The sequence below is a fragment of the Chlamydotis macqueenii genome, chromosome Z (assembly GCF_036417535.1).
Source record: "Chlamydotis macqueenii isolate bChlMac1 chromosome Z, bChlMac1.mat, whole genome shotgun sequence".
NCBI classification, from domain to species: domain Eukaryota; kingdom Metazoa; phylum Chordata; class Aves; order Otidiformes; family Otididae; genus Chlamydotis; species Chlamydotis macqueenii.
In genome coordinates this window covers 60,458,116-60,483,367 of record NC_141593.1, presented here as the reverse complement: position 1 = coordinate 60,483,367, position 25,252 = coordinate 60,458,116, and the positions used below count along the sequence as shown (strand labels likewise).

Sequence of the window (25,252 nt, the reverse complement as noted above, 5' to 3'; positions counted from 1 at the left end):
ATTTTACTACAGAATGCTAACAAATCCAAACCCCATTCCTATTAATACAAAAAAGAGTGAAATCAAGAAGTCATACATTTCAGACTATGAGCAGTCAAGTTCAGCTTTTATTACACTGCCAAGAAAAAAGCTCCAGTTCTTCCTTTACAATCCTGCGTTGGGAAGTTCCTTAGCTGGTTAGTCATGCTGCATTCAGAATATGACTGTGAAAATACGAAACATGATTTGCATTTAAATACTATACTGAACACAAAGCAGTCCAGACATCATTTGAATCATAACTTATATTGGACCAAGGATGATTCACAAGCCTGAACACTCATTCGTCATGATGATCATCTTTGCTATTCATAGCTAATTGTGTATGCCCTCACTGCATATGACTTGCTCCTGTTTACTTCTATATTTCTCCTAATCTTTTCAGGATTCAATTTTAGAAAGTTTAGGCTATTAAAAAGTCTGATACAAGTCTTTATTTTTCTAAACAACAAATTATATGCAAAATTGTTAACATGAAATAAATCTGCTTTAACTAAAAAAAAAAAAAAAAAAAAAAAGCTATTATTTTACAATAAAGATATATTTCTTCATATTGGGTGAGCCATCAGGGTCATCTTCAGGGTTCCCTTCAGCACTTCCAGGGAACAGAAGACCATTTGTCTGGCAGGCAATATATATATCAGCATCTGTTCACACACGTCCTGCACGAATTTTGGAAAATCACCAGTGGAGACTCGGTCTTCACTGACAATAACTTACTGTCACAGCATGCCATTACTAGCATAGCCTATTTTAAACAGGATTTGAATACACTCATGAAAAATCAATTAATCACATTTCATCAACATAAACGTTTTACCAATTAAATTAAGACACACATTGACATCCAACATAAGAATTTAGAAACCAAAGGAATCCATTTTAGCCACATGCATTTCCAACTTACGCTGTACTATTCCGTGCTGATGATATACTAGTAGTGTACTATGACAACATGTATCAGAACACGTATCATAACCAAATATTTTGTACAAATGTTTGGGCAATGTATCGTAATAGCATTTGAGGGATGGTTGTTAGGAAAGTCTGCACTCATACATAAAAAATATTTAAAAGTGATCTTTTTGTCAAGCTGACATTTTCAAGAGTGTGACTAGTTTCTTACAGGAACTGCTCCGCTTGTTACACAAAACAACACTAACACGGTTTAAGACTTAAGAAGACACAGGAAGAAGCATCACCATCATAACAACCATAATCACTACCATGCTTTTCTCACCCTCTTTCCTTCTAGGGAAAAAAGTGGCAAAAACATCTCTGTATCTATTGTATCTTCTAATATTTAAGCAACTGTAAAAAACATTCAAAACATTACAAGAGAAACATCTAGTATCACCCATTTACCTTTTAAAACCAGTTACTCCAATTGCTAAGTCATCAACATGTTTTAAAATTTAACATCATCCAAAGCCCCTCTTACTGATAGATGGGAAAGCTATGATTCTAAAACAATGGTATATATAGAAAATATTTTGAGAGCTTTATATACTATTTTACTATAAAGCAGAAAATTAAACTCTGTAAGTTCGACTTGTCTTCATCAAACCTTTTTTGTGCATCATTGTACTTAACAGAACTGGGAAGGAGAAAAAAAAAATTCTACCAGTTACCTGAGTTTCCTCAAAAATACAGAATACTCTGGTTTCAAGAAACTACTTTCAGTATCTATGTTTAAGTGTATTCTCAAAGCACTGTAATTTTGACAAAATATTCGTAACATCTATCAACTGCACTAGAAGCAACAGAAACACTAACTAAAAAGCAAAAAGAGAGTAAAAAGAACATTAAGGAGCACTTCCATCTGAACAAACAGCAGAGAGGGGAAGTTTTTAAAAACTGAAATTTATCTATATTGCATTATTTGTGTATGCACAGTAATTTACTGGAAAGATAGCAAATTAAGAAGCTGTATATTTCTTGCTATGCTTTTAAAGGTATCTTTCAGTGTATGACTACCCAAATCAAGCCAAAACGGGGCTCCACTGATCCCTTGAAGAAAATCCTGTCAAATGAAAAACGCTCCTTACAGTCGATAGCCAGGGTCCTCCATGTAAGCCAACAGGAAGAATTTTAAATCTCGACCCAAATAACGAATAGGATTAAATAATTTGACAGCATACGTGTCTTTTAAAAACCGCTACATGTTTCTGCAAAAGCCAGGAGCGTTCTGCTGGCGATGACCTAATTACTCGAATAAAAGCTGAGTATCTGACAAAGGGAAAGAAAGGACCCACTGCTTCATACATAATGTATTAAGATTTCCCATAGCATTCAGGTTCAGTCGCGGACCCAAGCATCTCTTTGTGATGTTAAGTGAATTTGTAGGGAGCCAGCGGACCCCAGGGCGCCCTGGACGCGCAGGGTTCCCGCGGGCGCCCCCGGCCAGGCCCGCCCGCCGCCGCCCGCCCGGCCTCTCGCGGCTCGCCCTTCGCGGCCGGGGGGACGCGCTGCGGCAGCGCCGGCACGGCCGCCCCCGCCACCGACAAAGCCGGGCTGCCGCCCCCCGCCGGCCCCCGAGGGGCACCTCTGCATGCCGGGGGGGGGCTGCCCGCCCGCCCCCGCCTCCTCCCAGCCGCGGAGCCCGCGCTGCAGGGCGCACGGCCGCGCCAGGGCTCCGCGGCGGCTTTGTGCCTCTGGCCAGCGGGGCGGGCTGGGGGCTCGATTGCGCCCGCAGCGGCTTCCCACCGTGCCCGGCAGTGGGGCTCTCCTCCCCTCCGCGCCAGCAGCCTCTTCTCCCGCAGCCTCGTTTCTTTTAGCCACAAAAGCCGCTTTCTTCTCCCTTCCCGGTGGCGGCGCCGCCGCCTCCCTGTCACAGGCACAGGGAGCCTCCCCGCCTCGGCCGCCGCTGCCGCTCCGGTGAGGTGGCCCCGGGGAGCCGCCTCCGCCGCACTCACCCCATGGCCACGGCCGCTGCGCCTCCATCCCGCCGCCAGCGCCCGGTCCGGCCCGGCCTGCCCCGCCCGCGCCCACCGGCTGCGCCAGCGCCGCGGCCAATACTGCCCCGCCGGTCACGTGCGGCCCGGCGCGGCGGCGCAGCCAATGGGGCGGCGCGCCCAGGAGGACGCGCCCGCCCCCTCCGCAGGGAACGGCTGCGCCCCCGCCCCGCCCCGCCGCGGCCGGACCGGGAGCTGCGGCTCTCTGCACTGAGGCGGCCCGGGCCGGGGGAAGGACCGCCAGCAGCACCGGGGCGCCGCCTCTCCCGTGGCCGCCCTGTGCCCCACCGCCTCCCGGAGAAGCCCAGCGCTCTCCCGCAGCCGGCCGCGGCGGGCGGGGCCGGCAGGTGGGCCCACCCCCGCCGGGAAGTCGACGGGAAGGAGGCGCGGTTCCGCCGCGGCCCACCGCACCGGCGCAACAGCGCTGGGAGCCAGAGCCCTCCGAAGGCCGCTGCCACCTCCTGGGCACACATGACGCAAAATACAGCACGCGATTTCTGCTGGGGCGCACAGTCCTACGCACCAGCGGTTTTACACCGCGGAGCGGGCAGGCAGGGCCTGCTTCCGACCCAGAGGCACCCCCAGTTCTACACCCGAGCACCGGCACTCGCTGTAGGCACGGGCCAGAGCCTTCACACGCTCCGCAGAAATCGGCTCACCGGCGTCTGCATCACTCCAGTTGCGATGATGATCGTTCGTTTGTATTTCAATAAAAGTACGCGAGGAATAAGTACGGTGTAAGAGTACAATCCTTCGTGTTTATATACAGGAAAAGACTGCTTTTATGGAAAAATGAAACGAGGTTCGGCATGTCCTAGAATTAAGGCTAATATAGCTAATCTAATTAAAAAAAATACATATAGACACCGCTTATTAAAAAGGCAACCGTAAACGTGTCCTTCAAGGGCATCTCAGACATATTTGCGCTTCAGTAAAATTCTGTTTCCATGTGCTCTTCAGAAACAAAGTTGTTACTACTACTTGGTAGTTTAGTAACAGATGAAATACCAAAACATTAACCAAATCAGAACAAGTACCAGTTTAGTGATGGGCTGGAAAAAAAATCCAGAAGACAGATGAATAAACATCAATTCATGAAACTCTTTCAGAATCTCCTTCCAGAACTGATCTCTCTCCAAGGATAAGCAGGTAACAAAGTCTTCACAAAGAAGACTTACAACCTACTGAATACAAGAGACAGCAGAAATTAAGTTGTATTTCAGTTGGGTTTTTTACTTAAAAAAAAAAGTATCTATGTAACAGGTACTACGAGAATGGTGTTTAAAAAAATACAGCTCTAATGTAAAAGGCAACTTCATAAAAATAGCACAATATTAAGTCCTTTTAATTGTCTAGAAGCAGCATTCAAGAGTAAATCTATGGGCAGCGCAGTCCATCTCAACAAAACAGTGCGTGATAGAAGACATCTGAAAAAAATACAATGGTTTCTCAGCCAGAGCAAATGAATGCCCTTCCCCGTGGCACTTCATATAAATTCTGGAGTTATATGCTTATACAAGTGGACATAAAGATAGATAGCTCATTAAAAACATATATCCTTCCATGCCTGAGGAAATGTCATTCTTCCTATAATCACTTCTTTGATTTGAACGAAAGAAGCAGGCTTGTGATACCTCGTGGTTGGGACCAGATGAAATTAAAGGCACTAGAGGCCTGTGTATGCATGGGAGCAGTTGCACAACAAATACTCAAATACTAGTACTTTAATTTCAGCTGTTTTCTCATGGCTCCTTTTTCCAGTCATAGAAGGCAAAACTCCACTCTGAGGAAAGATGTTCTTTACCAAATAACCTTTCATCCAACTTCTTAATGATTAAGGAGACACGTAGCATTTTGTCATCTGTACCACACAAAACCCTCCTTGACTTCATCAGTACGGCTAACTACAGAGATCCTGTCACTTAAGCTGTTATGGTAAAACATTTTAAACAAAAAATTAAGAGTCAGTATTCAAGGGTACATGTTTCAGGCTACACTTGCTACAAAGCTATTAATTACAGCAACAGTTGACATCCCTCTGGTTTTTGATCCACTCAATTTCATTTCACAGAGACTGAGTTCATACTCCCTCAGCTGTAACAAATTATCTTAATACTCTTAACAGGTTTAAAGTTCAGAACCTAGCTAGGCATTAGATGGAAAGCTATCTTACTTTACATCTTACAGACGCATTACTGATATGCACCACTCTTCCTCCCTTCAGAAAAGCAACCAAAATGCTCCCAGTTGTTCCTGTGCAGCTCTCGCCATTCTAAAATTATTTACATTAGCATAAGTGTGTACTCAAATAAGTTTAGCCATAGCTCAACACCTACATTATCAGTTGGCAAGCTGCTGCAATATGAATTGCGGCTTATATACCAATCAAGTTGATCTGGTAATGGTTTTAAATCATGTTCAGAAGTTGCATGTGCAACGCAGTCTGGAATGACTACTTTAAGGGAGCAAAGACGCACAGAGAAAATGCCAGAGAAACTGAAGCCCTATATATATTAAAACTAAACTACATACTTCTAGGTGAAAAACTAAGCTTAAGAAGTACAGTTAATCTTCCAGGATCCAAAATGGGAATATCAGAGATAGAAGCCTACATAATGTATTCCATTTGTTTATACACATCATACTGCATTTTCTATAACTCTTGAGAAAAATAACTACAGTTCTTGCTCTGTGAAACAATTCTTGTTAGTCCCGGTACTGGTTAGTCTTTTCTGAGCCTGAGAGTCACAAGCTGCAAAAGTTTGAGCAAATTCAGTGCTGATGAGTGATGTTAGATTCACTGCTCTATAGTCTTAAGTCCTGAACTTATCCACAGAACAAGCAAGGCATAAGCAGCCGTACAAATTCTCCAATACATTCTGTCAAGATGACAGCTGAGTGGGAAGCAAAAGCATTCCCTTCCTTGCTGATAGTAATCAGAATCATTTGAGTTACAAGGGACCTTTAAAAGCCATCTAGTCCAACCCCCCTGCAAGAAGCAGGGACATCTCCAACCAGATCAGGTTGCTCAGAGCCTCATCCAACCTGGCCTTGAACGTTTCCAGGGATGGGGCATCCACCACCTCTCTGGGCAACCTCTGCCAGTGTTCCACCACCTTCATTGGAAAAAATTTCTTCCTTGTACCTAGGTCTATATCTCCCCTCTTTTAGTTTAAAACCATTACCCCTCATCCTGTCACTACAAGCCCTGTTAAAAAGCCTCTCTATGGCTTTCTTATAAGCTCCCTTTCTATACTGAAAGGCCGATATAAGGGCTTGCCAGAGCCTTCTCTTTTCCAGACTGAACAGCCCCAATCCTCCCAGCCTGTCCTCTTAGGATAGGTGCTCCAGCCCTCTCATCATCTTCGTGCCCCTCCTCTGGACTCACTCCAGCTGGTCCACATCCTTCTTATATCGGGTGCTCCAGAGCTGGACACAGTACTCCAGGTGGGGTCTCACGAGAGCAGAGCATCACCTCCCTCGACCTGCTGGCCACACTCCTTTTGATGCAGCCCAGGATGCGGTTGGCTTTCTGGGCCACAAGGGCACATTGCTGGCTGACGTTGAGCTTCTCATCCACGAGTACCCCCAAGTCCTTCTCCTCTGCTCACAATCCATTCTATGCCCAGCCTGTGTCTGTGCTTGGGATTGCCATGACCCATGTGCAGGACCTTGCACTTGGCCTGGTTGAACTTCATGAGATTCACATGGGCCCATCTCTCCAGCCTGTCAAGGTCCTCCCAGATGGCATCCCTTCCTTCCAGCATGTAATGCTCATTCTGTTAGGATTTCATAAAAATGGTAGCTTAGTGTCATATGCACCTGCTTCTCAAGCAAAATCCAGCATTAAGTGAAATTCAGTTTAATAAACAGCACGCTACTAGTAATAAGATTACCTTTCTCATGCTGTATCCTTCCAGTGGTGTTAAAACATTGGTAGACAGCCAAACATGTAAATAGTTTTGTAACACATAGTCTTAATTTATTTCAAAACTGCTTTCTATGTGCAGTACTAAATTGTGCTAATAGAACTGATACCAATTAAATAGTATTGGAATTTAAAAAGGTCAGGCTTTCAGGAAGAAATAAAACACAGATTAACTGTACAGAGAAAAGTCTTATTTAGACTACATTTATTTTTGGTTAGTTATTTTCGAGCAGAAGGAACAAGATGACTTTTTAATTCTTTGAAAGATACCATTACCAAGACAGATCTAGCAATATCTGTTCTGTATTACATAAGAAAACCCTTTTTAATCTATTAAAAAAACCTAAATATCTGCATGTAAGTTATCAAATCCCAGGAATGTAAAATTTTAGTATTGAAATATATCAGCTCAGTTTCAGTATTCAAAATACAACTACTTCTGTTATTTTGGACAAGATCCCTGCAGTCTACTCAGCACTGCATTCTCAAACAGCTAAATGGGAATTTGGCCCCAGAAAAGGAAATGGCAATATTTCCATAGAATATTTGATGTAATCCATGCACTAAGTATTTCCCAACTTCTTACTGCATATTTTAAAATCCAGTTTGAGACCAAATAAAGTTGTCATAACCCTGTGTGTCCCCCCCAACTACTAAGCAGCACTAAATAGAAGTTTAGAGCAGATTAAGATCCACATTTTTAAAAACATAAAGGACATTCCCCAAAATATTTACTTGCTTCATAAAATCAAGGCTCTTACAACAGAAAATGCAAGTGGTTTTCTGGTTTTAGATAACTGACTCACAAATGGGACAGTTCTCCATGCCTTCAAAACCTCACCCTCTGCTACAGCACCGTTCGCCCTAGAAGCTTTACACTGTTTAACATATTTAAAGTGATTTGTATTTCATTATTAGCTGTTGTACATGCATGGTACTGCCTACCTCAGGCATTCTGGACACAGCTAAGTTAAATTCTCTCTCTCTGTTGCCAGGCATTATGGTTGGTATTACTCACAAACGTGAAATGTAGTATTGCCAACTTAATAGATCTTGCCTGGAGAACTTCACTTACTAGTGTAAGTTTTAAACATTGACTTACATGAGGCTGCATCTTTTAGAAAGGTGGTATAAACAGATTTTATTAACAAAATAAACTGAAAGCATTTCACATCTGTTTTACATAGATGCAAATGTCATCTTAACACAGGACTAGATAAAATATTTTCACATTTGCTATTACCAAAGATCACCTCCTGACTTTCAACTTTATTTAAAAAAAAAAATCAATGAAGCTGAACATGCTCTCTGCTTTTCATTTCCTTGGAAATTGTGAAGTTGCTTTCACCTCTCACTACCACACACAGACTGTGTTATTGTTCCCTCTGAGCCTTGTCCTTACCATGTCACTAGGATCAGTGATATTTTGTATAGACACACATTGAGAATACTCATAACCAGCATTAGTAGCAGTGTTTTGACCATGAAAAGCCATGTTTCTACTTCATCGATCTGAATTCTGTCAGAAATTTTGCACATTATTTTCCCATATAGATGACCTCCAGCTACAAGCATTAGAAAGATCATAAAAGGTTTCCTGAGGATCAAGAAACTAAAGGACCACGTTTCCCATGCAGATGCAGAAAGAACAGAGAAAAGAACTCTTGTCACTGTTCCTAATACATCATCCAGAACACATGCACTCAACTCCTCTGACACTAGTCCTACAAAAATAAACAGGAAATTTCTGTACTGAGAATAATCAGAGATCAAGTTGTTCTTTTAAGATTTTCTATTACACTAATGTACTAAAATTCCACGGGTTTTTTTCCCCCCAAAAGGGCTGTGCTGCGAGTTTCTGATCTTGAGAAGATTTTTCCACAAGCAAGGAAAAGATCTGTCTTTCACAGAGATAATTAACTACCAGAAAGTCACGTAACATCAGCTAAAAGAGAAAAGCAGAAATATGTATGCTGTTTAGTTTTTTCATAAATTAGTCAGAGGCACAGAAAGCTATCACCTGCTCTTTAAATACTTTGCTATCTAATGCTCTCTATTCTTTGCCAATTCCTTGGTTTCATCCACAAGTACTGTGCTCTCTGGGGCATCTCCCACTCATGCTTTCTTCCCTCTCTCTATGTTTTTCCATCTGCATGCCAGTTCCTTCCTGCAGCTAAAAGAAATGAAGATTCACGGAGAAGGACTGCCTCCTTCCTCACATCTGTTAGATCTACTAAGAAGCCGTGGCCCAGTCTGTGATGTTAGTCATGTTTGTTCTAAAAACAGTACAACAATAATGAGAAGAGTCTGCATAGCAAACTACTAACCCAGTAAACTTCACCATCCACTTAAACATTCCTCTTTCTCAGCTATATAATAAATAAACCCCACCTGACACAATTCTGTCACGTTACTCAGTTTCCTCATCCTCCAATTAAGAATACCACAGTATCCTGGCATTGTATTGATTTGTTTCCTCTGCTGCAGCTCCTTCAGTTTGTTAGGTAGTTTACTGTATCTGTGTACTGTAATTACCACTTCTTACTTCAGCCATGCCCTGAGTTTTGTTTCCTTTCTGACTAGCTACATATTATACTTTCAGCCTTCCTTTTATTTACCTTTCTTTTCCACCTCCTGTTAATACTATGCCAAAGCATGACAGTTGTTAGGCCCCATTTCTAATGGACTTTAGTTTAGAGTACAAGTCTTTATCAGAAATAGTTCTATTCAAATATCAACAGACTGAGTTGTCACTTAATCTGAGCCTCATCTGTATGCCCTTGTCTAGCATACCTCAGGGATTCTCTGGGGAATTTTTTTCAGAGACAAAGCTCTTCCTAAAGGACTTTGCTGATTAATACAGACTTCTCTTTTTCTCATTCAGGCCAGGCCATAGGGTAGAAAAACATTAAACGTTTAGAGAAAAATCAAGACTCTTATAGTGTTTCTTGGAGAGTGCCAGACTCTGGATCTGCCTGGTCTCCACTAGAGCTATCTTGTCATCAAAACACTTAGAATACTCTGTCCTTAGCTGCCTGTGCTCGTTTTGGCTGGTGTAGAGTTAATTTTTTTTCATAGTAGGTAGTATGGGGCTATGTTTTGCATTTGTGCTGGAAACAGTGTTGATAACACAGGGATGTTTGAGTTACCGCTGAGCAGTGCTTACGCAGAGTCAAAGCCTTTCTGTGTCTCATGCCACCCCACCAGCGAGCAGGCTGGGGGTGCACAAGAAGCTGGGAGGTGACACAGCTGGGACAGCTGACCCCAACTGACCCACACGGATATTGCATACCATATGCCATCATGCTCAGCATACAAAGCTGGGGAAAGAAGGAGGAAGGGAGAGACGTTCAGAGTTACTGTATTGGCCTTCCCAAGTAACCATTATGCACGATGGAGCCCTGCTTTCCTTGAGATGGCTGAACACCTGCCTGCTGATGGGAAGCAGTGAATTAATTCCTTGCTTTACTTCACGTGTGCACGCAGCTTTTGCTTTACCTATTAAACTGTCTTTATCTCAACCCACAAGTTTTCTCACTTTTCTGATTCTCTCCCCCATCCCACTGGTAGAGAGTGAGTGAGCGGCTGTGCGGGGCTTTGTTGCTGGCTGCGGTTAAACCATGACACTGTCACACAGCTCTTGGCTCTGATCTACCTTTTTACCCAGGGCTGGACATCCAAGAGACTGATTAAGGGTCAGACCCAGTAGAAGAAACTGACCACATACCTACAATACTTATAGTGGCTTGAGTTACAAGACAAAGCTCTATTTTCCTTCTTAATATTGAGCATCAGCCATAAGAAGTTGCAGTATTCACATCTGTACACAACAAATGCATGACTGCACAGGTAAATGAATGATCAGAATCAACTTCTTGTTACACTGTGTTTGACAGAGGTCACTGCTAAAAAAATGGATGCTACACAGTTACATAAGCTTTACAATGAACTCAGGAGCATCCCAGAACTCCACACCACTCTGACAAATGAAAGCTCTATCACTTCAGTGGAATATTTACGGTTTTTGTCACAATCTTCTTTTCAGTCTTCCCTTTGTTTAGTTTGAGCCAGATGTTCTTAATGCAAGACTTGATTTCTTGTAAGCATTCTGACATTTTAGTAGTAATAAATCAGTTAAAAATCTATTTAGCTAAAGGTCATCAACATGGTTTTTAACCAGGATATTGAAAAGGAGGGAAGATCAATTTTTGTGGAATCCTGTAAGCAAAGACCTTTTACAAAATGGTACGTTAACCATCACCATCCTCCAAGTCTGCCAAGAGAAAAAAAAAGTTCCAGCTATAGGCAAGTTTCTTAAAGCCCACTGCATTAAGAAAAGCTGTGAAAAGGTCTAGAAACACAAAAATCTCGCTAAATCATGGCTGTGAGTTCTCTCACCATAATTACAATCCTTTAAACATTTAGATTAAGGCCTGAGCCTCCGAGACTCTTAGCTAGAACATGACAACCATATCAAATTGATCCAGAAAAGCCGTCCTTTACAAGATAAAGTGTTGACAAGGAATCTTCAGGATGTATGTATCTTCCTTAAAAATCTCAAAAAATTCCACATTTTAGTACATAACAGTAATTACTAGGGAGTTCAAAGGACCACAAAAAAAATGGCTCAGTTTGTTACAGAAGATTTTTGCTGTATGGTTTAAGGAGTACAACTTAGCGGGTTTAGCAAAAAGTAGGCTGGTTTTTATTACTGTATATTGAAAATATTTCCAAGTTTGTCACAAGTTTAGAGACATCTGTCAGCTGGAAATGAGAAGAACTGGAATTGAATTTCCTAACACTGGTGTGGTTAATCAAATCACAAAAGCTCAGTAAGAACTAAGCCCACAAGGTGAGACAAGATATTTCTTTAAGAAATACTGACTCACAGTAGTGAGAACTAGTGGATTGCTTGTTAAGGTTAGGAAAGTAAGTCCTCCAGTTCTTTTCTCAGGACCAATGCAGAACCTTACCATTAACAGATTTCTATATATGCAGAGGTAAGCTGCTGTCAGAGGCAGGACTCCTGCAGAATAGACTGGTGCTCCCAGATAGCACAATTCCCCCCCAAAACACCTGGCCAGCATGCAGTTTTCCTACTCACAGCCGTCTTCATCATCAAGCATAACAATTCATGTCTGATTTTTGGGTTAACTTCTGTTTTGGAAATGTTCCTGCTCTCTTCAGCTTATTTATTCATCATAAAAATGCTTCAGTGGATGATTTGGGTCTCAGTCCCTCAGGGAATTTGCTGTTACACAAGCCTCTAGGCATCCTTGGCATACTAAAATTTTTTTTTGCTCCTCCTTTGGCACACAGTTTAGTGGGTTTACTGAAAACTAAAAATCCACAGCCTCATTGCAAAATATGGGTGTTGGTGGGGTGAATGCTAGGAGTTATGATTTTCTTTTGGGGTTTTGAATGAATGACATCTTCAAATGTTAATTCCTGTAACACTAGTGAGGTTGAAAAAAAGATGTTTTGCTTCCATTGGGGTGGGGACTGTTTCTATAAAAATCTGAGGAGTCTATAATATCTCAGGGTATTTTCTCCCAATATCGAAGGTACTGACTATTCAGTGAGCTGAAAAGGATGAAAATCCAAGTATGGACCACCCTGTCCAGTATTCAAGCAGCATGAATATTTTTTGAAACTGATCTACTCGCTCAGTAGAAAAGGAATGCAAACTCGAAATATTCATTGCACTCTAGGCAAGCTGCTTCTAGCACAAAGCTCTATATATGTAGCAACAGTGCTTTACGATCCACACTTTTAGGAGTCACACAAAGCTGGTCTTTCTTTGGGCCATTCTTCATCTTGGAAATCAACATGCAACTCCAAAGTTGCAAAACCAGCATCTGAGACAACTAGTACTAGAAATTTACCACTACCCAACGTACTTCAGGAAACTACTGTGAAAAAGCATTTGAACAAGAAAAGGGCTGATAGCCACGCCCAGAACAAATAAAGCATCAGTGGAGTAACAGAACAGAAAAATGCACTGAAGTTTGTCAAAAACTAAGAAGCCAGGAGTGTGTTTAAATTCCTTCATCTACATAGAGTACATATTTGAGTGCCAGCTTCTCTTCCCCAGGTTGGATCCAGGGCCACCAGCTACTCAACTTAGACAAAATACCCAAGTTACATGCATTAAATCTTAGAATCGTACGATACAATTGCACAATTGAAGCATATAACATTGCAAATTTCTTGAAACACTCACAGTAGAGGTACAATTTAAAAAACTACCACTGAGAGTAATCTTAGCAATTACAGATATATTTTGCACCTCAGGCTCCAATTCCTATGGACATAGGAAAGGAAAATTTTAAATAATCACAACCATATTTAGAAAAGCTCTCCATCACTAAGTGTACTGGAAGGAGACTTCGCTTTTTTTTTTCTTCCTCTTAACACATAACCCCAACACTTCAATCTTAAATGAAAGCTCTATTTTCAAAGACCCCCAAGGTAAGTCAGCTAGAACACCAGCCCTATCTAGCTGAGATTTACGGAAAACCAAATTTGATACAGTTCTTCCTTCTCAACATGGATTTGCATTCTATTGATCCATTACTCTTTTATAACTGTTTATGTTTTTAATCAAGGACTGAATCTCTTACTACAAATAATTTGTATTATTTTAACATTAAAACTCAAATCACTCAAGTTTAAAGTTTGCTTGGCACTGAATGATCCTAAGTAAACTCTGGGAAACATGAGACATTGTTTCTACACAAACAAAAATTCCAAATAAAGTAGTCTTGCAGACAAACAGTGTCTGCAAATCAAGGTAAGCTGACATACCAAGAATTTTTAAGCATTTCCCACAAGACTGAAGGGGTTAATTTTGGAAGCTAATTACCCCAAGTGGCAAGAGAAAGACTGTAATCTTCACAGTAGGTATTATTTGTTTTGATAAGAAAGAAACAATAGGAGAGGTCCCACATCATTGGCAAAATCCCTTCTGTCACGTGCAGGGAAAACAAAAACCCTTCTCCAGAAACTGCCAGTTAGGCAGTAATTGAAATTTTCTTATTTAAGATTATGGATTGTTACCCAGTCTGATTTCCTCATTTTCCTGCTTTCCCTGAATTCTTTGCCCTATCTTGTGACCAGACATGTCTTATCACTTGGAAATTTCATGAAATATTCATGTCATGGTAACAATTCATCATGTAATCAAACATGTTTGTGGCCAAAGTCATCTGGATGAGTGACTTGACTGGCACTGTTCTTGTGGGCCTAAATGTCCACTCACCATACCAAAGGGCACACCTGTGCTTCAGTCATGTGATAGAGCATGGCCACTCCAAGCCCAAACACTTCCATGGAAGGCTGTATAGCATGACTTCACTGAAAGCAAGTGAGCTACGAAAGCAAGGGCTTTCTAGTCTACACCTGGCTAATACCTTCTGATGTTATTTTATTTACTGTTTATTACTTTTCCTTTCCCAAAGAGAAAATGCTGGGAAGTGCCAGCAATGAGCTTCGAGAAACCTTATTCCCCAGTTCAGATGCCTGGTAACATTCTATACCACTAGCTATGAGCAGTGCAACCGCTTCAACACAGGAATCGTGTCTTCTTACAGATTTGAGGTTTGCCTAACGCAAAGCAATTTTGATGCTCACAGGGCTTCTGGAGACTCCTGCAATACAATCACATAACAACTTGGGAAATGCAGAACAGAGGCAAGAATGATGAAAAGCATTATCCGTCCATGTTTACAAATGGTGCAATAAACTTAAAAGAACATGGATTTAACAAAATAGACAATCTTCCTTCAAACAGTGAACTAGGTTCTGCCCACAAGAACAATCATTTGGCTTTGTAAAGAACTCCATCACTTAGAAGTCACAAGTCAGAAAATTTCCAAGCAATAAATACTGATTGAGGAAGTAACAAATTTGTACATTCATTCACTATCTATATTCACAGCAGTGGAGTTTAAAGGCTAGAATTAATATATCGGTAGAAAGTAAATGTAAAAAACTCAGCCATGGTAACCCCAGTATGTTGAAGGTACATGTTTTCCCGTTATTCTCCGAACAAGTTAAAACATTCTAAAAACCAGAGACTTCTAAAATACAAAACAGTGCATTACAACCCGGCTTTGTCATTACAACTAGTTTGAGATCTTCCTTGCTGCATGCATACTAGGACTGTCACATGGACTCTTCTGTACCTTTACATCATTCAAGGCACTATTTCACTTGTACAGAAAGAGACCTGGACATCTTACAAGTAAAATTGAGAGAGAGATTTGGAACAGTACAAAGACAGTCGTGTACAGACAACTACTTTTTCATGCAAAAAAAGCAATACACAAATCCACTGGTTTTAGAGGAATACAAGCTCTCTTTCTCCATTCAATTCATTCTTTTCAGCTTCCACCACTTGAAACATTTTTTGGAGAAAGCTTTACGAATCAAGTCTAGTTCTCAAGGTCCTAACAATGACATTTAGACATTTAATTAGCAAGCCATCACTTGGACTGGCATCTAAAACTTTTGTCAGAGACCTAATTCCATGCCAATTCAAACATCCCATTAGTCTTGTCTTAACTAACAAGAAGTCTCATAATATTCTGGCTACTTGATTCCACCAGCATTCATTAACGCAACAGTGGAGAGAGTAACTGAATGCACGAACGTAGACTTACAGTACACACGTGTTAAACTAGCAAGGATATTGTAAGACAAAAATATAATAACCACATTCGTGTATGAATCGCATACTCCGTGCTTCCTTGCAGCTCACAACAACACCCAAGTGAAAGAAAAAAAAAAAAAAAAAAGATCTGATCGAATTAAAACTGTTGAATTGCTTCCAAGCTGCATCCTGATCTTAAACCTTTCCTGATCTCATTCTGAATCATATTTAGAGACTTAAACATGTGAATTAAGTACCACTATTCTATATTTGCATTTCCACTCTGAATCATATAGAGTATACAGAACTTTTAAAAAGTCATTAACATACTTAACAATACATATAAGCAAATAAGGTACATTTGGAATCAAAGAAGAAAAATCTTATCAGCTAATGTCCTTTTTCCACTAGTATTTCTAATTTTGAACTGTAGTTTCCACTGACATAACAACAAAATACAAAATGTAGAAAAATGCTAGAGCAAATGGCAGAAACTCTGTGGGTTTCTTCTTCCTGCTCTTGAGGAAATACAAATTTTACAGAAGTTTGACTCACCACACCACTACACTGGGCTAAAATTAGAGCCCTATACAATGAGAGGCTTGCAGTTGAACAATTGGAATACCAGGGAACAAAATCCCAACACAGTCATTCTGCTGAAACAGAGGGCAGGAGGAAAACTAGCACCAAGAAAGATTAAAGAAATAGATACATAAAGGAACTGGGAAGTATTCAGAGTTGTGCTTAATCCTGGTATTGATAAAGTCTGTAAACAAAATCTTCGTTACACCGTGTTACAAAAAAATCAAATTAGCTTTGTGTTAAAAAGCAACAATGTGGAAGGAATATGGTCATACATTAAGTTCTGCTAACCTCGGAATCTCATGTCTCTCAGTGTTGCCTGCTGAAGCTGTCTTCTTGGCAGCGACAGGTGCCAATTATAGCATCAAGGTTACTGTCACCAAAGCTTTTACTCCAAAACTGCTGACAAGGAGGCTTTTGATGCCAAAAGTAAGTAAACAAGTAAATTTTTTTGATGTTGTTGTTGGTCTAGATCCTGGTGTATTGCACCTGCTGACAGCCAACAGTTTTATACAAACTTCATTTCACATCCAAGCCTTTAATGACTAATACAGAGTAATCAAGGAGACTTTACAGGAGCCCTTGGATCACAAGTTCTGTGGGAAACAGCTTAGAAAGAATAGACATTTTGAATGTAGATCCTTCTGAGCAGAAAATAGAGAAGTTGCAAACAATCTCGGTGAGACAAGGCAAGCATTTAGCTCCAGAAACCCTATTATTCAAGGCATGTACAGTGTTTCCTTTGTAGAATAACTAATTCAAATAGCTAAATCTTCCCTCCTCCTTGCCCCCTAGACTAAAAAAAACATAGCTAAATACTAAAAAAAACAACAAACAAAACAAAACCCACCAAAAAAAAAAAAAATCCAAACAAAAAAAGAGAAGTTCTAGATTCAAAACAACTTTGGTCTTGTATCTCTTCTACTATAGCAGAAGAACCACAGCCACTTAGTTCTTTATGACTTACACTCTGTACTCATAAATTGAAATCTTCTATTCGAAGAACTCCTAAACAGGAGGAAAAGAGATGCTTCTTCCTCAGTGGAAGCATTATGGTTACTAGAAGAGGACTGCAGCAGGACTGATAACATTAAGCTTTTCTTTCAGAATGGAAGCTAACTTCTCTTTGTCATGAAAATGAGATGCCCACCTATCTATCTGAAGCTTTCGCTGAACAGCAAAATGATAAATAGCCAGCATTTTCACCAAAATAAGCAAGTTGCAACATGACATTAAAATTTCGAATCAGGCTCTAGATCAACTACTGGAAAGGTATCTTTTACTAAATACTTAAGAGCTGTGAGAAGGTCACCCACTTCCTTAGGCCTTTACAAAGCATTAAAACTTCTCAAAATACTTCAAAGCTTTAGGAACTATAAGTCAGCATTTAATTGCACAAAAAAAAGTTCACAAATGAAGGCATACTTAATTGGAGACCTTAAGAACAAGCTTCCAGAATTCCAGAGTTTAACTAATCTACATTTAATTTTTACTGAATAGTAAAGATCAACATGATCAACCATCAAGACCAATATGACTAACAAGAAAAAATATTTTCAGTTATATTTTCAAAACACATCTGATATTAGGATGGTGTTTTGAAAACACATAACCACAGAAAAAAGCTACTTAATCTGAACAGCATAAACCAAGATAAACAGACAATAGCAATACTACTACTCAGCAACATAAGGTGAAGTGGAAGTTCTTTGCAAGACTGACATCTGAATTTAGATCTATAAAGACAGTATTACTATGACCAAGAGGAACAGCTGAGGAACTCAGTGTTTTTATTCAGATTCTGTACACACACGAAGTACAACTTCATAATCTTACTAACTTGTTCAATCAAACTATTTTGCTCCATTTTCAAAAGGAATGTCTTGTTTCACAGTTTGATGAATCTTAGCCTATTCCAAAGCATGTTACACATACACAAAGTAATGGAGTAACTGTTGCTGATTGAAGTGACAATTAACAGTGCTGCAGGTAAAAAAAAAAAAACCAAACCCAAAACTACAACTTGCACTTTCTAACATCGTTTTTTCAGATAGTTCAAGCCAGCAGGGAATGGATTGCATTATTAAAATAAATGAAATAAATCAGGCATTTCTTACTCTAGAATTTTTTTTGTACATCTAGAAACATTTTAAATGTTTAAACTATTAATGATAACTGAATGTTTCAATGCTTCTGTTATCATTCAAATAAAAACAAAATCTGTTGTTTTATCACAGTATCAGCAAAAGCCTTGATCATTAAAGCATCTATTAGGATAACAAATAGCATGACTGCTTCTTGTAGAACATGAACATATCCACCCAAATTCTTACACCACAGACTCATGAAAACTTAATTCCTAGAGTTACTACATTCCAGGACAGTACTGTTACTATATCTGAAATAACAGTTCTAAAAAAAAAAAAAGGAACTGAGAGTTTAACCCCCAAACTACTAAATTCCAATGCCACTAGGTATCAACATTGTAAATTCATTTCTCATTACATCCTTCATATGGTCTCAAACGTACCCAAAGATAGGTACATAAACGTTAACTAGACAGCAGGACTTCCTAGAATGTATGCTTAGCATACAAGTAGTTTGTATGTAAAAAATATTACATATGATCTATTGAAAAAGACTATCCTATTCCTTACCAAGGGACCCACATACCTATGAAAAGAGCCATTTCAACACATATGAATAGCATATATCACTTATAAAATCATATACTACTGCTTCTTAATAGATTGTGGAAGTTTGATCTTCTGGTCTATGCTTCAAGGAATAACTAAACTTTCCCCTGCTCCTCCCCCCAAACAAAATCACTGAAATACAGGTACAGCTATATACTCACCGAAATTTTAACTTGCTCTGCAGCACACTCCTCTGTTTCTCTTAAAACTACTCTTCTACCATCAACACCTTTTCTTACATTCTCCTCCAAATCGAAGCACAACTGGCATGAAAAGCAATATTACTCACATAAAACTCCAGAAGCTTGGCAAATCAGTAATTTCTGAGAACAGAGATCAGCCGCAAGATAAGACATTGTAAGCCAGAGCTTTACACCCACAGTGCAGTAATAGCTACCTATTACAAATAGGAGAACCATCATTATAATGATTGAATTGTAGAAAAGAAAGAACTCCATCAACTCCATCAAAGCAGAGAAGGCCACAAACTTATTACAAAGACTAGTCATGAAAAACTACTAATTACAAAAACCCAAACAAAGAAACACTCTTAACAATAACATAAATCTCTGCACACTACACACCATATTTCTTTGTTCTTGTTAACACCCCTCAATTTCTAGTAAATAATTACAATACAAAGCCACATTACATAAAACTACTAGGTTGGAAAAACTCCTTGTAACAATTCTGATGTAGTAACACTTTGCTTCTATCGCTCTGAAGATTACTCTCTTTCTCCAAGGATAAAACAAGTAGCAACATGGATTCAGATTTGTTCTGCTGCATACACCCAAATATAAAGTTTGCGACCAAAGATGTTCACAGGACATTTGCCCAAAAAATATCTTGCAAAAAAAAATGTGATGGGTAATTTCCACTAAAGCTACAGGGATACTTTGAATATTACACTACTTCGGATTTCTGCCACCATGTTTGAAGCTCACTTCTTGTTTATATAATGACAACTCAATCTACATAATATTTTTATTCACACAAATACTTACCTTTCCATATTCCCAAAAATCAGTTAAGAAAAACACGCTGTATAACAAAGAAAAACCCCAAATCACAAATCCAAATATCACAACCGAACAGATCACAAATCAGGAGACAAACCAAAACAAGGAGCAGGAATCCACTTCAGCATATACAGTGACAGCTGTAAATTCTATCTTGACATGCTCACTCAGGCATTTTATTAGGCAGAAGTCAACATACTGCCTATATGCAAACTCCAGTAGAGCCTGTAACAAAACAGGCCAGGGTGGCTTGAGGAAATGCTTTTCACTGATCACCTGCATTTCAATTTAGAGTATATCTATAAAAGTGGAAATCTTACTGAAAAAAATAGCAGCAAAGCACAAACAAATCATAAAACTCAATATATGGCTCATTTAGCTTAAAGTGAAAGAACAATGAGACAATGTAGGCATCTTTGTGTAACATAACTAAATTTCTCAATAAAATTCGTGTGTTAAATTGGAATTTTTAACACTATTATGTAATAAAAATTTTTGCTTAGTTCTAAAGAGATCTTAGCTGAAGGCCTTTAAATGGAAGAACAGCAGCAATGTGGGATCTCCATAGCAGGGGTTTCAGAGAGGAGAAAAAGCTCATGTGATCCTGAGAACTTTTCTCCATTAACAAAAGGAGAGCCAACTCACACAATTTATGCTTTCATCATTTCTTTGCACCCTTGTCACACAACAATGAGAAGTCCTAGTTTCCTTCCAGTTCCCTCCACATGCCAGTTACTACAAAAAAAGCCAATCTTCTAACAGCCAAATTCAGTTTTGTGACACTCAGCACTTTCAGAATCTATTGAAAGCAACCAACACTCATACCATCAACTGCACAAATAAAGTTTTTTATTGCTATCTGATTTCCAGAAAAAAACCTGCACGTGAAAAGCTAAGCTTTAAGTGATGCCCTACTGTGCCGCCAAAGCTCTATTACAGGACAAAACCAAAAAGTTCGTATCTTCAAAAAATCACAGCATTAAGAGAGGCATCAGTATACTAGTTTACACATGCCTAAATTATTTTTATTTTGAACTACAAAGTCTGCATGAGTAAGGTGTCTTCTTCATTAGAGATTAATATTCTATCAATTTATGGTTAAAATGCACCCTGAAGAATAACACCACGCTTATGAAATGCTATTCATCCTCAAACTTCAATGCTTTAGTTTACCATTTCCATAGGGAAATCAAACTACTTGTGCTCTAATGCAACTGTATTTACTAATTTGAACGATATGCTTGTCTACTGAATTTTATTTCTCACCTTCCGAAAATCCACATGGAAGTAACGGCAAAACAAATTCTCTCTGATTTCAAAAAGTGGTCATGTTTTAAAAACTTCTCATTTCCACTAGTGATGACTAACATTAAAGCAATCACCCTCTAATAAAGCCACAAATGAACATACTCACAGAACACAACTAATTTTGCCAGTCAATTCAAATTAGCATATACTAGCCTTGACACCATGACCAGCAAGCAGTATCCAAGGCACTGTTATAGTAGCATGTGGAGATAACAAAACCAAATAAGTATTATTCCTTTTAACCTTTTTGCCAACTACTTTCCTCTCCCGTAACCGTCACTGAAACATACCATCCCCATTCCAAGATTTTGAGCAAATGTTTACTGCCTAGTAACTTCATCGTCCAGCTACAACGGATGCAATAAGATGCAAACTTTCAACTAAAACTGAATGGCGGTCACCCAACAACCCAAGTCCTACCACAGCATAGCATGACTTGCCCTTGAAATCACTATCACTAGTTATTTTAACACGATTTTAACAAAGTCATACTTGTTGTCATATTTCAAGTTAATTAGGATCAAAATCCCAACAATGGGGCAGGGTATTAATTATGGACACATTAGAAGTTGGGTATGTGAATCTGGAGGAGTCAAAGCTCAGACTATACACCAAAAGTGGTTTTACTTTGATAACACTGGTAATAAATGCATGATGAAAAGAATATGAACTTGAATAGCAAACTAGAAGATACATTTAAACATCAATTACCACTACTGGGTTACCACTTCCCAGCTGAGTCCATACACATTCATTTAGTACAGTCATACTGCGTTTCTAAACTTACAATGTAGACATCATAGAAAGCTAAGCTCATAAAATAATCTTGATACACTTTTTTTCTTTTAACATTCAGAATATTAATACTCACATTAAAACATTAAAAGTTAGCAGTGTATGTTTTATTTGCCAGGGTGGTTACTTACATAATTTCAGTCCATTAAACCATTACTTATTCCATCACTATCCAACCAGTTACTTAAAATCATACTGTGAAAACATGGTAACTTAATACAGAGAAAAGAAAAAGATGCATTGCTTCCTACTGTCCAAATTAAATCAAGACAACACAAAGGAGAATATATCAGGCACGACAGGAAAAAAAAAACCCCAAACAAACTACTCTTGTACGGACTTTCAGACAAAGATCACAGAATTAAAGGATTTCTACCACATAATGCTATGAAACAACTTCTACGGCACAGTTTGAAAGTGGAAATAAGATGCACGCTATCCTAGATCACTGCTGTGCTTTCACTTCTCACTCATGATATTTCAGAACAACTTGCTACAATAAAGTATTTCCAAAAGCATATAAATAATACTTGTATGAATAATTGTATTTTATTGTTACTGAGCTGATGGAATACAAGAAAAGTTAACTTTTCCCTAACTTAAAAAAAACTATTTTGCTTTTACTCAAATAAAGAATTTTCAGAGGCTAGCCAAAATAAAGTTAGCCAAATCAAAATCTTCATTCTTAGTAATTACAGGATAGAGGACATTTTATCATTAACTATGCTATTAAGTTTTAAATACAATCATAAAGAGCTATAACTCCCTTACTCTACAGATTATCTACATATAAGAAGATTCTAGAAATAATCTAGAAGTCCTTATTGAAAGTAAATATATAGACACACAAATACATACTTATTTTTTAAAGCATACACAAGGTACTGTGAATACAAAATGCAGATGTTTGTTGAGGCCAACAGCTATTAGTTTACCACAAATGCAGAAAAAAAACCCAGAATATCCAGAAACTTTCCGTCTACAGTGGCACAGCACATTGCTGATGGTATTCACTGTACATTCTAAAGAAACCATAGTCGTGATATTAGATACTTGATGCACATTTTGTGTAACAGACACCTAGGCCTCAAAACTTGACACACTTCAACATTTATTTGCATGGAAATAAGACACATGGTAAGACATGTTCTTATGCTCAATAGTGTCTCCTATTGCACTATTTAGAAATAAAAAATATTTAATCAACTACATTACCATTTGAGTTTCCAGTTTTGAGGTTTTTTTCCTGTATACCACTAAGTATAAATACCTTTTACCAAATTTTTTTTTTTTTAAAACCTAAAACATCCAAGGAGAGCAAGTACTTGCAAGGTCTTTTGCACTGGGTAGAACTATTTTAGAAACAGCCTTTGCTCTAACTACAGGAAAAAAAAAACACATGAAGGAAGTTGAAGCATAACAATGACATCATGACATTCACTTTAAGACTAATATTTCTTGAGTGCTTAGGATTGGATGAACCCATGTGGCATGCAGTTTAAAAATATAAGATTACAGCACTTGAATAGGAAAAAGGTTCAGTTTCTCTACATTTCAGTTATTGACCTAATCTTACCTAACTCTTGCCGTAGCTTTAACTTACCAAAATGTTAGCGCTACTCCTGAAGCAAAGCTTTCAAATCTGTTTTTCCACGGGTACACAGAAAAGTCTCCTCTTGATCAATCAGTAGTTGGTAGAAGCAAGTGCATGAAAACATTTCCTGCTGAACCTTCTATTTCAGGAAGTTAAAACTTTCTATGACAGCTTCACCAAAAGGCTTGTCTTCTCAGTTTTACTGGTCATTACCATCATACGGTTTATTATTTTTATGAGGGGGAGGCGAGGCAACAACAAACAAGTCAGTTATATAGTTTAGCACACTTGCATCTCCATTTCTCCATTACTCGGCAGTCACACAATGAAACTAACATTTACAAAAAACTGAACTTTTTTACTTTACATGCACTTACTTCTGAAGCTATGAATGGCCACTGAGGCTAGAATGACATCACAAACTGAGGCTGCAATCACAGACACCTGAACAAATGCACTTCTCATTACAACAGACAGGACACAGGACAGAAAAAACAAGCCCTGCTAATACATCTAACAGTTAGAGGAAGGCTTTTGCAGGTCAAGAACTTTAAGTATATTTTCAGAGAAAACAGCAGCTGAGCTCTTCCTAAGATCTAATCGCTGGACCTTGACCCTATTGCCTTCATATTCCAGTGGTATTTTAGCTATTGAATATCTGAACACTTCCAGGCGGATTTTGAAGAAACAAACTACTACAGGAAGTCAAAGCGCATTATACTACCACAGGAAAAGAAGTCACTACTGGCTTTGAGTAACATCCACCTGGTCAGGCTCCTTCCGCGTGGGGGGTAGTACCTAGGGGACTCGGCCCTGGCCCGGCGAGCACTCCCCAGGCGGCAGGGTCGCCGGGGACGAGGGGCAAGGGCGGGCACCTTCGGGGCGAACCGCACACAAGCCTTAGCCAGACGGACGCCTGCTTCAAACCCGCCCGCGGCTGCCGCCCAGCAAGGTGGGGGCGAAGGGCCTGGTGAGGCGGGCAGAGTCCTCGGGGGCCGGCGCTCCGGCCGAGGGACATTCACTCACCTGTCTGCCTTCCTCTCCCCGCCCGGCACCGCCGCCGCGACTCCTCCGACGTCTCTGCCGCTGCAGCCACTGGGCCGGCGCGAAGGGGCAGCCGGCGGCCGCGCATACAGGAACGGACGCTCCCCCTCCTCACCGGCGAGGGCCGGTCCCTGCCCCGTCTACCCAGCTCCTCATCCTCGCGGCGGGCTCCCGGGCAGCCCCGGCCTCTTCCCCAGCTCCTACGCGGGCCCAGGCCCTGCCCGGCAGCCGCCTCCCTCAGGCACACCTCAGCCGCGGCGTCGGGGCCTTGTCCCCGCCAGCCCGCTTCCCCCACCACCGCCCCCCTCACTCCCTTCCCCGCACTGATCTCCCCGCCGCCATCTTGCCCGAGGGGAGAAGCGAGCACGCAGGCGCAGACGAGGAAATCCCGGCCGCAGCGGCGGCGGTGCGCAGGCGCGAACATCCCCGCCCCCACGCTCTGGCGCACACCTGCCGCGGGGGGCGGGCAGGGGCGGGGAGGGTGAGCGGCCGTTACCGGTCACCTGGCGGCTACGGCACCATCTGCTGCCTCCGAGGCCTCTGCTGCGGCGCCGAGGTCCCTTCCTCGCACGGAGGCCTGGAGGTGGACGGCGTGGGATGGGCGGTGTTGGGCTGACGGGGCAAAGTCGCCGGGCGG

General features: G+C 40.4%; 1 protein-coding gene across 7 annotated transcripts in view; it reads right to left on the bottom strand.

The window, feature by feature from the left end:
• APC (APC regulator of Wnt signaling pathway) overlaps window positions 1-24,670 on the bottom strand; it is a 103,158-nt gene extending 78,488 nt beyond the window's left edge. For 4 of the 7 annotated variants that reach the window (XM_086771188.1, XM_086771192.1, XM_086771194.1 and 1 more), the window contains exon 1: window positions 2,955-3,038. The gene's annotated coding sequence lies outside the window, so the exon portion shown is untranslated. Of the gene's footprint in view, window positions 1-76; window positions 204-2,954; window positions 3,061-23,580; window positions 23,672-24,597 lie in introns of those variants that run through there. The other 3 variants (XM_086771189.1, XM_086771190.1, XM_086771191.1) reach the window with 3 other exon arrangements.
• Between the last annotated feature and the right edge of the window lie 582 nt (window positions 24,671-25,252).